Source organism: Ursus maritimus, unplaced genomic scaffold (assembly GCF_017311325.1).
Source record: "Ursus maritimus isolate PB19 unplaced genomic scaffold, ASM1731132v1 scaffold_8, whole genome shotgun sequence".
Lineage (NCBI taxonomy): Eukaryota > Metazoa > Chordata > Mammalia > Carnivora > Ursidae > Ursus > Ursus maritimus.
In genome coordinates, this window is record NW_024426996.1 from 47430801 (window position 1) to 47443806 (window position 13006).

The 13006-nt window shown below is 34.9% G+C and overlaps 1 pseudogene; it reads left to right on the forward strand.

Moving 5' to 3' along the window:
• The first annotated feature begins 11602 nt into the window (after positions 1-11602).
• On the forward strand, positions 11603-12131 carry LOC103672787 (annotated as a pseudogene).
• The last annotated feature ends 875 nt before the right edge of the window (positions 12132-13006 follow it).

A 13006-nucleotide genomic window follows, 5' to 3' on the forward strand; every position in this document is an offset into this window, starting at 1 on the left:
GCAAACGGATAGGGGCCAGCGTTAGTACACCACTGCATTATAGTTTGAAACTTCATCCAAGATTGTGGTTTTAAAAAAATGTGGTTTTGTAGCAAATCAATTATTTATGGATTACTATGTTATGCTAGGAACTGTGTGAAGTATTGAAGCTATTAGGCTGGATGGGAATTCAGGAAAACCAGGAGTTACAGACCAGTTCACCAGTTTCTATTACTCACAGTTCATTGCTAACAGCACTACAAAGTTATGTAGACATTTCCTACTTAAGTTACTACTCCGTTTTCTTTGTCATCACTTTTCCCAATTCTTAATTTTGAAAGAATAAAAAAATCATCTAAACTTAGTCTTGTCTGTGAAATAAAACTATTAAATACTTCTGTTTTAATACTGATTTATTATTGCAGAAATGACACATTTTACTAGTATCTATAATATGTAATATTATCTTTTTTTCTTAAAGATTTTATTTATTTATTTAACAGAGATAGAGACAGCCAGTGAGAGAGGGAACACAAGCAGGGGGAGTGCGAGAGGAAGAAGCAGGCTACTAGCGGAGGAGTCTGATGTGGGGCTCGATTCCATAACGCCGGGTTCACGCCCTGAGCCGAAGGCAGACGCTTAACCGCTATGCCACCCAGGTGCCCCATGTAATATTATCTTTAAATGATATTTTTTATGACATATTTACTCTGATTTTATAAGAAAGAAACAAAAAAGTTCATGGTCTGAATTGATATTAGTCCTAAAACCCAAAGAATTAATATCAAAATCATGATGAGTAATTAGTAACTAGGAATCACAATGTAAAGAAAACAGTGTTTAATTATTAAATTGTTAGTCATTATGAGTCCCAACATATTTAGTAATCATTTCATAAAAAACTATGTGACACTTTATAAATCCAAATAAATTTTTAAAAATAGAAATTTAATGATCCGCTTGTCTCACTTTCCACTATATTTATTTATTTAATTAGTTAAGTAAGAAACAACTGCTAGATGTCAGACTCTGGGCTGCCTTTGAGAATCAAAGATGTCATTTTTCGGTTGGAATACATCTTGTTCTTGTTGTTGTTGTTGTTGTTGTCAGTATATTTGACTATTGGGACTGTATCAAAATAAAAAGCTTTCTCATAGTGAAGGAAACTCTCAACAAAATAAAGGCAACCTACTGAATGGGAGAAGGTATTTGCAAATGACATATCTGACAAGGGGTCAATATCTAAAATATACTAAAAACTTGTACAACTCAACACAAAAAAAAAATCTGATTAAAAATGGGCAGAGGACCTGAATAGACATTTTTCCAAAGAATATATACAGATGGCCAACAGACATGAAAAGATGCTCAACATCACTCATCATCAGGGAAATGTAAATCAAAGATGCCTTTTTTCAGAGAAACCATCAGACCACCACTTGTAGGGTCAACTCAAGGCATGCTCTGAGGCCAACTTTGCCAGTCAAGAGAAACACGTGCCTAGAGGCCAGCAGGTCAGGGATTCAGCATGGTTCTCCTCTGTTCTCATGTCTGAGTTGTAGTACTGGGACTTTTTCTACCTCAACTTTCAATGCCTGTCATGTATTGCTGTTCCAGAGGTAGTCCCTGTCTCCTCCTTTGAGTCTGAATCTTGTCCTGATTTTCTGTTTGGTTTCCTTTATTACTTCAGGCCTGATTTTCTCTCTACCACTAGGGCCCCACTGATATCAATAGTTTGATTATCAGAACTTCTTTTTATCCATTCATTTAGTATTTATTTTGCATCCTCAATGCCATACACTCTACTAAATACTAATTATATAATGGTGAGTAAAATAAACCATAATATATTTACCCATCTCATGTCAGGCTTATTCCTTTTGCAACCAAAATTGCTTACAACAATCATTATTATTGTAGGTTAATTAGCAATTGTAATAGTTGCATGATACAATCGCATACACGCAGTCACATGCACAAATGCATGCACATACACACACAAAGACACACAATGACTAGGCAACCCCTGCATTACTGTTGCAATATTCAGTTAGGTATTGGTTTATAATAACCTTCGACACGTTAAGCTTGCTTATACAAGTATACCAATAGGTTGACAAATATAAACTGCATATTTTCTAAACCTGAATTCAGCCTTTCATCTTACCTGGCCCTAAAATACTAATAGAATCACTCCTTTGGTAGTCATTTTGGCAATAAGATCATCAGTATATACATTTTAGAATTTTTGCCACTAAATGTATTCAGTTAAATTAAAACAATGAATTCCTTAAACAAAAATTTAAGAATTTTTATGAGTCCATATAAATAAATTATGTTTATTATAATCTTCTGCAGCTGAATATACATATGATTTAGACCAAGGATCAGCAAATAGTTCAAAACTATGAACCAAATACTATCCTTGGTGTGTTTGGCATGGCCCTTGAGCTAAAAATAATTTTTATATTTTTATAAATTTGCAAAAGAAATTTTAAAAAGATATGTTATTGGGACCATACATGGCCTGCAAAACCTTAAATATTTACTATCTCACTTTACAGAAAAAGTCTGCCAGCTCCTGATGGGGACTTTGAATCAAAATTATTGTTCAACAATCAAGTATCTCGTGTATCCAAATGCTAACAGGATGCTGGTAAGATCTAAATTAGAAACCTTAGTTTGGGTCTAGAAGCTTACAAATGCAAATGTATTAGAAATAGTAAAATGGAGGATAATGCCCTTGTCTTCCTTACCGATATTTTTAATACATAAAAATGCTCATTCTGCTATCTGTGGATTTTTGTGTATAGCCAAACTGAAAACTTACAGATACTTACAAAAAATAATTTATCCTCTGAATTATTGAGGGATTTCAGAAACTATCATTTTTTCTTGGAAAATTTTAACATGACAATTTGGTCTAATGAGAGTCTATTCATACAATGTCATTCCTTTCATCTTCATTTATACAATATTGATAGTTTAAATGTTTTAATGAATATTTCATTTATTTATTTTTATGGCTCACAGAATGTGGCTAAAGGCCTAGAGAATCATTAATAATGGAAGGGACTCCCTTGCTTTTGCTGAGCTTCCTACACCAACCTGGCAAAAGCATAATCCAACATATGGGTCTCACCACAGGCATTTAAATTCAACCTACTCAGTTTTCTGACACAGCCAGAAGTAGTAGGGAATTCCAAAATTCTAGAGACCTTGATGGAAAACATACTTACTTGAGATTACTAAAACACAAATTTTCATATTCATTACAAACACACCTAGCCACTATCAATTACTGTTTATCATCTTGAGAAAACAGCGTGTGGTAAATCATAAAGAATTGTTCTTTCCTAAGTTGATAGAATCTGGGGAAGATCTCTGGCCCCCAATATTGGGGCCAAATGTCAATACCCATGGTCCTTTCATTTGTAGAAACTAGCCTAACAGTAACTGTCTAGTCTGGGGTTGTTGTGAAAAACATGTGAGATTAACTTTCTGATTTTAAAATTATACTATGGCTATGTAATGGAAGAAAATAAAACAAAATCTGTATATGAAAATATATATAAAAGAATGATATCTTTTGTATTAGTACATACTGCAATGCTTAGAGGTAAAGAGGTACCACGTCTACAACTTACTCTCAAACATTTTAGAAAAAATATAAATATACACACATTCACGTACATATGTATGTGTATATATATATATATATATATTTGTGTGTGTGCATTCATCCACTATTTTGAACTCTGGATGCCATAATTTGTACCCATTTTGACCCATAGACACACACAGACCAACATAGTCTTACTATTCTCCTCACCTTTAGACAGCTTCCTTCCCATCCCTACGCCCTGACTTCACTTTTCTTAGAATATTTACTTTAGAAAACTTGCAACTGTAAATTCTTTCTTGCCCTTTAGAGATGTAAATATTTCCATAGCCTTTGTCAGTTTTATAAGCTAGCAATGTCTTTCTTAATGACCTGGGAGTCATCTCTTTGAAATGCAATCATCAAGAAAGATTGTGTGCCTATTTCCCCATCTCTGGGGGAGAGTAGGAGCCTAATTTAGATAAGCACCAACTAGCAAACATAGATGGCCTAATCATATTGACCAACCTCCAGTACTTACCCATTAGATCACCCCAGGGTTTCAAAATCCTCCCATGTTTTGTTTTAGGGGGATTGCGTTCAGTTTCGCTTCTCTATCGTGATAGTCTCAAATAGTCTTTTTCACCTATTTAACTCCATCAGTGCAATTTTTCTTTGATCATATACACACAGAGTGTGAGAAAAATAATTAAACAAATATAGTAACATTAACTTTTGGGGAACCTTAGTGAAGGGCTAGCGGGAACGCTTTGTACTCTATTGCAACTTCTTTATACTTTGAAACTTTTTCAAAATAAAAAGTTAAATAATCATGCAAAAATGTGCATGAAATGTTCTATAATGTGGGGCATTATAGGGGCAACTATTTGAATGAAAACCCAAATACTAAGTTCCAAAAGCGCACTCAGGATACATGTTTCCAACAGTGCTAGCTAAAATAGTTCCATAGCCACACCAAGTTGAGATGTATCTGTTAACACCATTAAATTGCTAAGAAAAGCCCTGAGGAATAATCATGGTGTAGCATCACACATAAATAATCACGCTCAAGAAGCTGGAGGCAAATTTTGTTCTTTTGTGCAGACGTAAAATTTCTTTCAACTTGAAGACCAATTAACAATGTAAACTATTTAAAATATTTTACATGAAACTCAAAGGCAGAGATCAAAGGACTGTGGAGACTTGGAGTTACTCTAATCTTACCAATTATGTAGTCCAGTCTCACACTCAAACAGTAATTTGTTCCATGACAACCTAGGAAGTGACTGTCTTGTTCCTGCATAATTACTCTTAGCAGCAGGGATCTTGCCGATTCCAGTTTTGGACTTTTTTATATTAAAAAGAAATCTTACCTTATCATAATTTTTACTCATTTGTCTTTGCTCCATCCTCTGAAAAACTTGAATTAGTTCATATGTATGTCTTTTAAATATATAAAATAGCTTTTATTCATCTTCTCAAGCTAAATATTTCAACCAGTTTTCCTTTAACCACCCTGATCTCTACTTCGGTGCTATTTTATTTTAAATACAAAACACTATTCAAATTAAACAGGATAGTTGAGACATGGACAACCACCTAATACTGGAGGTGGCCAAATGATGGTAGGCACGTGATCAAGCTTCAAGGGGCAATAGTGACAGCAATGCAAGAGGCAGAGTCAGGTGTCCAGTGTGGGTCACCTAGTGATGAGGATGGAGCAAGCTATGGTATCCTGCTTCAAAACAGTGCTTGTGGTGTCTTCACCAAGCTCATGCTCTGGAGTAATTCTGGCGTTCTCACTTGCCCCTAACCGCCTTTGTCCCTACCCATTGTACAAGATTCATGCCCTAACCTTTTCAGCCAATCCTTCAGTCTATTTCTTTGCTATTTGAATCAGGCAGAGTCAGTTTCATTTGCTTAATTCTAAGAACTTTACTGATATCAATGTTTCTTTTTAACTAATCATCTGATTATTGAAAATTGATTCTATGAATGCGATGTGCTGTGCCAAATGCCATATATATAAATGAGACACAGCCCTGGTCAAACTGTTATAATCTCCCTTAAAATCAACCATATGGTCGTCATTTATGGATTTATTTACATAACTTAGGTTTGTTTCAAGTTTCATCTCATATGTTGGAAAGTTATACTTGAGATGTTTTAGGCACAACACCTATGCACAATGGCAATCAGAGCTCAAAATGGAAACATTGCTTTCTTCTCCTGAAGTGTGTGTGAGGAAGGTAGAGAATGTAAGTAATTCTAATGCAAGTGTATATGGTTGGATGGGCAGCAAAGAAAGGAAACAGGCCCAGTAAATTATGGGCTCTGGGCTAAGAATCTGATCACAGAAAGAGAGTAGTCTTAGATTCTATTATTAAACTGAGATCAGAACTAGGGAGAAAAAAATTGTGTGCAGTGAAGCAAATACCTGACATAATTCTTGAAATTAATTCCTGGCCATTTTGTCACTTAATCAAAGGCTATAGTCAAATTTTTGTGTTTTGTGATCAGACTCACCTTTATTCTCAATTTTTGAATACTGCTGCTATGTTGAAATATCCTAGGCCTTCTGGGAAAGTTCTTATTCTAATGAATGACAGCTGCATTCCCCCAATGGTGATAAGGTAGTCTTAAATTAAGTGGCCGTGTACTAAACTTAATTCAATGAGTGTGTCCTAATTCTAGTATATTGAAATAAGGCCACTAGATCTGTGTTTATCTTATTTGAATTCTACTTGATTTTCTGGAATTTGATCATGTTTTTACTTTATTCCAGTTTAAAAGGTGTATTTTAAAAACTGCTTTTAATTTTTGAGCAAAAAAGCACAACCAGATGAGTTTGAACTATTTAAGGAAGTGTAAATAATAGCACTGGCCCCAAAATAAAAATATTAGCCATTTTCTTCCATTAAATTTTAAATAATTAGAATCTATCTAATAAGCTATTGAGTTTAGCTGATTAACCACTCCTAATTTATGCCTTCAAAATAGTCTAGCTTTGGGAGAGCAAAACTGACAAATCAGACTAAACTATTTCAGATATTTACTTGCTGTGAGGCTTAGCGAAAGTAATTGAACTTCTCCAGGTTTCAGGTTCTCACCTGTTTATTGAAGTTATTTATGCCATCTCATAGTGGAGTTGAAGGTAACAGATATAATGAAAGAATCAATCCTAACACAGAGACTGGAAGAGAATAGAACGATAAGAAATAAAGTTACTTCCCCTTTGTAACACCCTTTCCCTGCCTTTCTCTATTGTTTTTGCTTCTTTATTCATTCAATCCCCACCCATTTTCAGGGCAACTTCCTAGCTATAATTCGTACTTGTTAGGGAGCAGGCAGTGAGTCTGGAAGCCATGGTGCTATTTAAAGAATTTCAGGAGAACTGATATATTTAATCATTTCTGTGAAATAGCAATGACTTTACTAACAAAATAAATACATGGTTATATGTAAGCAAGTTCCTGCAACTAAAGGTAATACATATAAGATTTTCTTGTAATCATATTTCTGACGTTTCTATTAATTTCATTTAACTTTTTGTTTTTGTTTCTTTTGGTTTTTGCTAGGTATCAAAGGTCAAAAATTATTGAGCAGGGAAACTTAAAATGGAGAGAATTTATTGAAATCTGTTTTCATTTTTTATGTCCTTTTGAATGGGAATACTTGAGAATATTTAACTTTTGTGTAAGTGTGCTTGCTACACAAGTTCCACGGATACATAATTTAATATCCAATAGTATTATTCTATAACACCTTGATTTATCACAAAGTCCTACACGGAAATACTTTCCAATTTCTTAAACGTGTCTACAGATTTTAGACTCTGCTTTTCAAATTACATTCCATTTAATGGACAATATATTTGTTAATATTAAGAATACAGCTTGACATGCTATTTTTTTTCCTCTGTGACATTTAGCTTCTCATTCCTGAGCAAAGAAACCTCAAGAGTGTACAAACTGAACTCACATCATTCGCCTGATCCCAAAGGCAACACCTTCAGATCAGCCACTTTTCTGTGCTGCTTTAGGATGTCGTTACTAAACAGATCTTCATTTCAAGGAAAAGACATGCACTTTCCCTTTGCCCCACAATTTTTTTCTTTTTTGCAGTCATTCTCCTTACTTCCAGCTAATAAGCAAACTATCTCAATTCTGTCAAAGGGTCTCTTGAATCCCACTATATTTTTCCCATCCTTACTGCCTTAGTGCCGGCCTTATCAACTTTCATAATAACTATTACAATCTCTTCCTACCTCATGTCTTTTCCTCAAGTTTCCAAGTCCTTTCTACAATGAGTAGTGAAAATAAAAAGTCAACTTGTATGGCTCTGTAGACATTATTCTTTAAAAATGGAGAACATTTAAAGAAGGCATATTGTCTACGTTATGTTGCTGTCGCCATTGTAGACAATGTTTCCTTAAGCATTATTGATTCTATCTACTCTAACTTTCCCACTATGGAAGTGGGAGTTGCTAGATCATTTCCAGGGCAGTTTATGACATGTTGGTCATGTCCATAAACATACAAAAATTAATAAGCAAAACGAAAACTGGAAGAAAACAACAATACTACTAATCTTTAAAGGTGATTCTATACCTATATCCGCAGTTGTATATATTGTGCATAACAACAACTCTTACCAAAGCTCCACTACGCACTGACGCAGTGAGCGTTTTTTTAGCACATATAGTGCTAGGTATGCTGTTTTTTATTTTAAAGCTAAGATATGCCGACATCTATAAATTCTTCAAAAAATCAAAAAACAAATATTGTTTATGAAATTACCAAGAAAGTTATAAATTCTGAAAAAAATGACTGCTAAAATTATTCTCAAAAGCCCAAATGAAGTAATTTTACACAAAATATTGTGTAACACATAATATGTGTGATGGGTAATAATTTGAACTAACTTTTAAAGGTGTTTGAATCAAGGAGATGTACAGAGAGAGAGGTACAAACTTAGACAATTATTTTGTGTTTATATCTATAACTGGAAAAAGACCACAGTTGATATCCAAGAACATAAGGGAAAAGTAGGAGGGTAGCACACGAGCAATAAAACGGAAAAGAATTAGATAATGTCACTGGGCGCACAGGCATAGATTGGGACAGTATTCAGCATGGGGAAATATAAGGGTCATTAAGAAAAGTTTGGTCAATAGCAATCTTAGCTTCATGACTATTGATTAGCCATCTTGATAATTAATAGATGACTTAGCCATAGCTTACTTCATTCAGCAAATTATATACGATTACAATTAATACACAATTAGATTTGATTTTTATAAATTTGATGATTTTCATGTCAACATGAAAAAAATCTGAAGTTAAAAAAGTTATCCTTTAAAGCAAACTAATTTTAAATATTTTAAAAATATTAAAATGATATTTAGTAAAATAATTTATATACAATATCTATCTGCTGGTGACCATGCTTAAATATTATCTTAAAAATGATACATTAGAAGGGGACATATAAAATATTTAAGTCAATTTTGGCACAAAACCAGTAATTCCTCTTCTAGGTATACATCCAAAGGAAATGAAATTGCAATCTCAAGGAGATATCTGCACCCCCATGTTTCCTGCAACATTATTTGCAATAGCCCAAACATAGAGACAACTTAAGTGTCCATTGATGGATGAGTGCATAAAGAAAATGTGCTATACATAAAAATGGAATATTACTCAGCCACACTGAAGAAGGAAATTCTGCAACTTGGATAAATTCTGACTATGTGAGGTGATGACTGTTCAGTAAACTTATTGTGGTATGATTTCACAATATATAGTATATGAAATCATTACCCTATCATTAAACTTATATGATGTTATATGCCAATTATATCTCAATAAACCTGGAAAAAATAAACAAAAAAAATACTGTTTCCCATAATCAAAGTTTTAGTCTTTGTTCATATACACGCTTTTGAGTTAGTTCATAGCACCTGTAAACCACATATGGGAGGACATTCTGCTTCACCCTAATTGAAGCTTAAATCCAAAACCAAAAACGTATTATGAGTTTTTCAAGGTTGGCATCAAAAGTATATAATAAAATATATTTAAAACATTTTTACCTACAATGATTTCTAAACTATTGTGTTTATCTTTTTTATGGCCATTGTTAACTTCTGTCTCTCCCTGCTTTCTAGCTTAAAATATTTTAGATAGCTTGGAGAACGTGTATTTGTCTAAACTGTTTTTTTTCTAAACAAGAATCTCTCTGCTCTTGTTGCTTCACAAATTTCTAAAAGATTATTTTAAGTGACAGTGGGAAACAGTGTTTACTTACTGAGAAAAAAAGTTGGCAACATTTTTAATGCACTGTACTTATAAGCCAAGATACATTAGAGCTCTTTATGGACAAAATGTGTTAAGACATACAGTGAAATCTACTTACAGGGAAAATAGAAAGGCCCTGATCTCATTCCTGTTTTTAGTATCTAGTGTTGACATGCCTACATCTACAGTTGGCCGAAATTGCCTCTGGTTGGCAATTACCATGCCTGCCTCTGAAAGTATAAAAACATCAAATTAGCGATAGAATGAACTTCTGACCCCTAAAAGTCATAGTAATAGCTGAGGGGCTGTGAGAGACTTTGCTAGTCTAAATAGTGAGAGTTGCCACTTTGCAGTTCAATGTATACAAAAATATTTACATGGGTTGAATTTTTTTTATGTAAAAAGTTGAGCTACCATGTTTTTCTCTACTTAAACAATATAAATGATTATCCTCTGGTATATGTATGCCCTATATATTAAAAAAGAATTATAAAGTTCCTAGAAGATAATATAGGAAAAAATTTAGATGACTTTGGGTATGGGGCTGACTTTTTAGATACAGCACCAGAGGCAAGAACCATGACAGAAATAATTGATAATTTGGACTTGATTAAAATTAAAATCTGCTCTGCAAAAGACAATGCCAAAAGAATAAAAAGAAAACCCACATACTGGGAGAAAACATTTGCAGAACACACATCTGATAATGGACTACTATCCAAAATACACAAAGAACTTTTAACACTTAACAATAAGAGAACAGATAACCTGATTTGAAAATGGGTGAAAGACCTTAACAGATACCTCACCAAAGAGTATATGTAGATTGTGAATGAGCATATGAAGATGCTTCAAGGAAGGTATCATCAGGGAAACGCAAATCAGAACAGTGAGAAACCACAACACGCCTATTAGAATGACCACAGTCTGGATTACTAACAACACCAAATGGTGGCAAGGATGTGGAGCAGTAGGAATTCCCATTCATTACTGGTGGAAATGCAAAATAGTACAGCCACTTTGGAAGACAGTTTGGCAATTCCTTAAAAAACTAAGCATACTCCTGCAATCACACTTCTTGGTATTTACTCAAAGGAGTTGAAATCTTATGTTCACACAAAAACCTGCATATGGATGCTTATGGCAGCTTTATTCGTAATTGTCAAAACTTGAAAGTAGCCAATATGCACTTCCAGTGGATAAACATACTGTGGTACGTTCAGACAATGGAATATTATTCAGTGCTAAAAAGAAATGAACTATCAGTCCATGACAAGACATGAAAGAATCTTAACTGTATATTACCACGGGAAAGAAGTCAATCTGGAAAAGCTGTATATTGTACAATTCCAATTATATGACATTCTGAAAAAGGTAAAACTGTGGAGATGGTAAAAAGAACAGTGGTTGTCAGACATTGGAGGGAGGAGGAGGGATGAATAAGCAAAGCACGCAGGATTTTTAGGGCAATGAAAATGCTCTGTATGAAACCCTAATGATGGATACATGTCATTATACACTTGTCTAAACCCATAGAATGTATAATACCAACAGTGAATCCTAAGAAAAACTATGGACTTTAGGTGATTATGATGTGTCAATGTAGGTTCATCAATTGTAATAAATGTACTACTCTAGGGGGGGATATTGATAACAGGGAGGGTATGTATGTGCAGGGACAGACAGCATATGGGAAACCTCTGTACCTTTCCCTCTTGGATTTGCTGTGAATTTAAAATTGCTCTAAACCTACGGTGTTTAGAGCAACGTGGGGAGATGGCACTGACCTGGAGGACAGCCACTACAACCATGGGCGTCCTCAACAAGCCCAAGAGTGAGATGATCCCAGAGGAGCTGAAGAAGCAGGAGAAGGAAGAGTTTAACCCTGGTCCACTCTCTGTGCTCACACCATCAGTCAAGAACAGCACCCAAGTGCTCATCAGCAGCCACATGAAGAAGAAGCTTCTGGGCTACATGAAGGCTGCCGACAGGCACTGCAGCATGGTGCTGGAAAATGTGAAGGAGATGTGGACCAAGGTCCCCAAGAGTGGCAAGGGCGAGAAGAAGTCCAAGCCAGTCAGAAGGACCCCATCTCCAAGATGTTCCTGTGTGGGGACTGGGTCATCGTTGTCCTGTCAACTGGCTCATCGCTGGCAAGTAGGGGTCCCCTCCCCGCCATCAGAATTTCCGCCTTCATCCTGCGGAGACCTGCCCTATTAGTGGGAATAATAAAGTCTTGTGTTTTTTCCTAAAAAATTTTTAAAAATTAATTAAAAATATAGTGTTTACATAAATAATGAAATAGAAAAATGTAATTTTTAATTGGGACTTTTCATCATTAATATTCACGTTCTCCTTCTATAATTCTGCTTTGGTGTAAATATTCTCCCTCCTGTTTTCTTCTTTTGTCAGTGTCGTAGTCTGTTTGGGCTACTACAACAAAACACCAAAGATGGGTAGCTGATAAATAGAAACCTATTTCCCTCCATTCTGGAGGCTGGGAAGTCAAGATTAAGGCATAGGCAGATTTGGTGTCTAGTAAAAGCCTGCTTTCTAGTTCTAGATGGCTGCCTTCTTATGGTGTTCTCACATGATGGAAGGGGTAAGGATGCTCTGTGGGGTCACTTTTAGGGGGGCATTCATCCCATTCATGAGGGCTCTACCCTCATGACTTAATCACCTCTGGAAAGGACTCACACTGGGGATTAGGTTTCAATATATGAATCTTAGTGAAACACAAACATTCAGTTTGTAACATGTGTCTTGTTTTATTTGCCCTCTAAACCAATGTGTTTCAAAAGGCAATTTTACCATATCGAACAATAGTTGAGCTTTGGTAAATCCAAGATACATTCATTGAGCATGTACTAAGTACATAACTACCACTCCACTGGACATCATCTTCATTGTAAAGAGGCTAGCAAAACAGTCAAAGTTTTCTGTACATTTAATTTATATCTGGAATAGCTATCAAAATTTTACACGTGGTGTATAAATTATCCCTCCCAACAACACCACCATGAGGTAAATCTTATTATTATGCTTGTCTTAGAGATAAGACTCAGAAGGTTAAGTAACTTGCCTAAACCACCATAGTAAAAATGGAGCAGGACTCAACAGGCTCTTA